Here is a 6,000-nt window from a genome sequence, read left to right as displayed (position 1 = left end):
AAGAAAGTGGTCTTTAAGACTGAGATGTGAAACATAACTGACAAAGAGTACTTGCCATACCGGCCCATAGTAAACATTATAGGACCACTATCATCAAAACTTGTCTCACCAGGCCCCTGCGGCAGTTGGATGAAACCTGTGGAGCTTTTCTAAGACTTTTTTTTTTTTTTTTAAGTATGGAATAAAATATACAGAATTAAAGGAAATAAATTACACTGAAATACATTCCCTTCCAAGCTTAAGAGATTCCAAAACAAAAGCCCCAAAGTAGATTCCAGCAGTTGTGGAATTTTAATCTCAGGTGAAAGTTTCCTTAATATGCAGTGTTGGTATATAGCGACGCATGTGAGGAAAAATAAGATTGCTCCTTTTCTTGTGGCATAAGCAAAAGTGAACTCTAAGTTATTAAAAACTTCAAAAATAAGAATCAGAAAAGGTTAAAGAGGTTGTACATACAATGAGTTGGGGAACTCAGAAGCCATAAATTATAAAAATTGAATGTAAAGAAAAACACATCATAAAGTTTAGAAAAATATTAGATTGGAAACAAATGCTTAAACCATAAACTTTAGGGTTAATGTCTGTACTGCACAAAAGCTCATATAACAAGACCACAAAATATTACATTAAAATTAAAATGACAGTTACACCTCACAAATACCAAAGTGGCAAAAATCAAAATCTGAGAACCTATCCTAATAGAGAATTCCAGGGGAAAAACATACATTGACATATTGTTAGTGGAATGTAAACTGTTACTATATTTTGGAAAACAATCTACAAAACATCTCAAAAGATACACACTTTGTTTGACCCATGGATCCAACTTTTAGATATTTGATCTATAGAAACAAAAATATGTATACAAGGGTATTTACTGCAGCAACATTTGCAGAGGCAAGAAATGTAAACAATAAACACCATTACTAGAGTGTTAAGCAGACTGAGCTATGTTCACATCATGGAGTATTAGCGTCGTGCAACCATCAAAATATATGTTAAATGCATATAAATTGTCTTGACTGCATTTTCACAATCTATTGTTAGGTAAGAAATGTAGACATGAAGAATAAATGGATGGGGCCTCCCTGGTGGCACAAAGGGTTAAGCACAGTACTGTGAAGCTATCAGCAGCCTCTGCAGCACGAGTTCGCTCCCTGGCCAGCCAGGGAGCTACCCACATGGCACAGCAGACCTCTCCTGACTCGCTCACAGCTCCCCTTGGCAATATATTTCAGTCAGTCTGCCTGTTCTGCTCCCCACTCTGTCTCTGGTGAATCCTCTCAACCCCTGCACCTCTGGTCTATACCCCAGTTCTTGTATGCATAAATAAATCTTTAAAAAAAATGGATGAACCCATTTTTGTAAAGTAAATGAGAGTAATGTATACATAGATATTTACATCATTACAGAAACATGGAGCAATGCAGGAAGGATACACACACCAGTCTGTAACACCAACTACCCAGGAAGCCAGGAAGGAGGGGGCAAACCTGAGTGTTTCAGTCACAGGAAATTGAACCAAATTAGAGATCTATAAAACAAGAGGCCTTTAAAAATCACATGTATGAAGTTAATTCATTTATATGTATGTATCCATAAAGAAATATATGAAATTAACCTCACAAAATATTAAGGGCTATTTAAGAGTAATGGCTTTTCAAATGACAGTTTTACATTTTTCTTCTTCTTTTTTTAAAAAGATTTATTTATTTATTTATACAAGCACTGGGTACAGTCAGAAGTGTGGGAGGGTGAGAGGATTCACCAGAGCCAGAGCGGGGAACAGAACAGGCAAACTGACGAAATACACTACTGAGGGGAGCAGCGGGCATGGCAGGAGAGGTCTGCGCACCATCTGGGACCCTCACCAGCGGCAGGGGATGGAACTGGTGCTGCAAAGGCTGCGGGCAGCTTCGCAGCCCAGCGCTCAACCACTGTGCCACCGGGGAGGCCCTACATTTTTCTTCCTTATATAAATAAACATCAACATGCTGAGCTTGATATACAAAGTGTACTATAAATAAGAACATAAAACACACAGCATACATTTGGTTATGAGAAAAAAAATTCAACTCAAACTGGTTTAAACAATAGAGAGATTTATTGATTCATGTAAGTGAAAAATTCAAAAGATCTCATTTCAGGTCCCATTTGGTCCAGACATTCCAGAATACATCAGGGCACCAATTCTGATTCCTCTCATTTTCTTAGGTCTGCCTGCAGGCTGGCTCCTTCATATTAGAAAACTTAGCTGCATCAAGTTTCTCAACATGAAGCCTCACGCCATAATGTCTTCAAGAACAAGTCTTCTTCCACAGTTTCCGAGGAAACATCAGCAAACATCTTGCATCTAAGTAAACTGATCTGGGTCTGGTGCCTATTCCTGAACCATGTATCTGGGTGAAGGGGGAAGAATGGCGCTGATTAAAAGTAATGGGGTGAACTCTAGAACTGGGAGTGCGACAATCTCATAGAAACCACATGCATGGTAACAGGGGTAGCTGTCCAAAGAAAAAGTGGGTCATATTGGGAGAAAAGGAATTGAACGTCGGTTGGGCAACACACATATGTGAACAAGGAATTAAATACAAATATCCAATAAAATACTAAAAGTGCTCATACTCACTTGTAATCATTAAAATAGAAATGAAGTTATGTAATTTACTGCTAACCAGGTTCATAAGAAGAAACACTGTGTATGTAAGGGAGATGGTGAGGGGGCAGGCCTTAGAATAGGAGCTCACGCTACTGGAAATGTGTGTGCAACAGCTTTCCCTAAGACATTTAAACAAACTATATCAATCAAAAAATTACTGATTTTTAAATATGGAACAAATAGTAACATTTAAAGTTACAAATAGCAATATTTAAAATCTTAGAAGTTGACTACATTTTCCCCCATAACCTCATAATGTTCCCATTTTGAAAAAAAAGTCGGAGAGATCACTGGGTGAATCCATATTTAGTTCCAAGTTTTGACTTAGCAAATCTGCTTTCTATTCTCCTCTTTCAATAGTCCTAGACAAAATCCAGGGTGTAGTCTATGGTTGATTAACTTTGGCAGAGTTGGAGTCAGAACTAGTAAAATATCTCATGAAAACTGATAAAATGCTTTTCCCCCTATGTCTAACTAGGGGAAATACATGAATAAAAAAAACTTCTTAAGTATAACTGGTGAAATGGACAGCACAGTATCAAAGAATAATGCTTGAATACTGAGAAGACCTATAATCTACAGTACCTAGTTATCATCCCAAGCCACTTTAAAATCAGCTTCACAAATATACACCCAAATTGTATTTAAAGATATTGTGGCAATGAGATCTGTACCATCCCACAGGCAGAACAGTACTATTTTAAGAATTCTCTTATGCAAAGTCCCACACTTAGTATAGAATCATGCATAGTTCTTGAGTAATAGGAAAACCAAGTACAATTCTATTGAATGCAATTAGAAAGCCAACACCAAGTGTGAATTTCTAGATGACAATTAAGTCGTTAAAAATGAAAACCTCGGGCCTCCCCTGGTGGCGCAGCGGGTTGAGTGCCGTGCTGTGAAGCTGTCCACAGCCTCTGCAGTGTAGGTTTGATCCCGGCTGGCCGGCGAGAATCCCACATGGTGCAGAAGACCTCTCCTGTCTTGCCCGCTGCTCCCCTCAGCAGTGTACTGTCATCTGCCTGTTCTGCTCCCTGCTCTGTCTCTGGTGAATCCTCTCACCCTCCCACGCCTCTGGCCTGTACCCCAGTTCTTGTAAAAAAAATAAATCTTAAAAAAAGAAAAAAGAAAACCTCCCCCAAATTTTAATTTTGGGCAAAAACATTGTTCCTAGATTTAATTTCTTTTATGTCCAATTACAAATAGGAAATTAAAGTGCCATAAGTCCCCATGACTTAGTCTTTTTCTAAGTCAGGGGTTTTCATTCCACCATGCAAAGGTGGAATTACTCTAGTATTACTCTATAATCAAAAATTATTAAATATTTCTAGTAGACCTAATAAAAGAATGATAAACAGGCAAAATCCCTTAAGCATGCCTTAAAACAAAAAGAAACTAGTTATAGCAAAAGAAATGAGTTAATAGCATGAAGTCAGAAGTAAAAAAGACCAAAAAAAAAAAAAAAAGAAAAAGAAAATGCCTTGACTGGAATCCATCTCCATCACTTGTTAGCTATATGATCTTAGGGAAGTTATCTATACCTGTTTGACAATCCTGATCTTGAAAATGGGTCAAACAGGAGTACCACACAATCTCTATGGCTGTTGTGAGGTTTAATGATAATCTAGCACTTAGAAAAGCACCTAACACCACAGCAGCTTTCAATAAAAGATAACTATTACTTGTAACAGAAATTAGTTATTTGCTTAGCTCTATGTCAGTACTCCTAGAACTCAAACACTATATTCTAATTGTTCCAATTTGAACCATCTAGTAGACTTTTTTTTTTTTTTTTGAAAGGCTATCCTTGCCTCATGGCCTTTTTCTTTCTTTCTTTTTTTTTTAAAGATTTATTTATTTATTTATACAAGCACTGAATACAGTCAGAAGCGCGGGAGGGTGAGAGAATTCACTAGAGCCAGAGTGGAGAGCAGAACAGGCAGACTGACTGAACAGGCAGAAATACACTGCTGAGGGGAGCAGTGGGCTCGGCAGGAGAGGTCTGTCGCACCATGTGGGATCCTCGTCGGGGGCCGGGATCAAACCAGCGTTGCAGAGGCTGCAGGCAGCTTCGCAGCCCAGTGCTCAACCACTGCGCCACCAGGGGAGGCCCTATCTAGTAGACTTTAAACCTACCTCGAGTGATTTGGAAAAGAAGGAACAAAATCCTGTTATTTCACTGACTAATATTAGATGTTACAACTATTTCAGTTATGAAATAATAAGCTTGCAACAAAATAGTAGAGTGAAAGTCATATAATTTGAATAACTATATTTAGATGTTCCTCAACTGATGAGAGTAATAAAGAAAATGGATATAGTTCCTGCACAAATACATCTATGGAAAGCAGGCTATATTTATTCAAAACTATAAAAGGTTACAATATAAATGAAACAAAATTAGTTTTTAAAAGTTAAGTGACTCATGTGTCCAAATTCTGACCCAAATTAAGACAACAATCCGATGAACAGAAAGATTAGAATATAGTGTGTCTTATCAATACACACTATATAAATTTACAAGTCTGAAGTTTCAGTGTAACACAAGCTGTAAGTACATCTGTCAGCTACCTTCTCCAACATTAAAGTAGTAAATGGTTTATATTTAATAAAAACATAGAGTGTAGAAAACCTTTAATCACATGTAATGGAGATTGCCATGGTGAACCAAGTAGAGTGCAAGTAGTGTTTTCTTATGGAGGACGAACATTTCGGAAAGAACCCAGCTCAAAGTTCATCCATTATCACTTGTCTTGTAAAGGTGACCCATAAAAATATTTATCATTTGTAATTATAACACAGAAAACAAACTTCCCAGAAATTAATATCAATATCTTACTAAAGGGTAGTATAGTGACCAGTCTGAAAGGACAAGTTACTTATTTGGCGGTTTAAAATAGCAAAGATCAATGTAAATTAAATAACATCAGTGAAAAAACAATGTACAATAGCAAGAGGTTAGAAAACTGAATACTGTGGAAAAGATTTATTAGATCTGTACAAGTTGGGTTTTTAGATACTCTATTGACTACTTGTTACAATAAATTACCGAGATTTTCATTGCAATGGTATTTCCCCCCAACATCAAAATCTGGAAGCAATATGCTTTTCTTAAGCTGTCATTTAGTGTTTGCTTTTTTTTTTTTTTTTTTGCCCAACCTTCAAAACACAGAAATAGGTTTTAAATATCAACTAGCCATTATGGAAGTCATAAGATACAGATACTGATAAACATTACACAAGCTATATAATTGATGTACCTGGACAAACCCACCAGCATTTATGGAAAAAAGGTGTTGCTTTTAAAAGTGGTAAGGACCATATGAGTTACATAAACACAC

The sequence above is a fragment of the Talpa europaea genome (assembly GCF_964194135.1).
Source record: "Talpa europaea genome assembly, chromosome: 14".
Taxonomy (NCBI): Eukaryota; Metazoa; Chordata; class Mammalia; order Eulipotyphla; family Talpidae; genus Talpa; species Talpa europaea.
Note: the sequence above shows the minus strand (reverse complement) of the source record.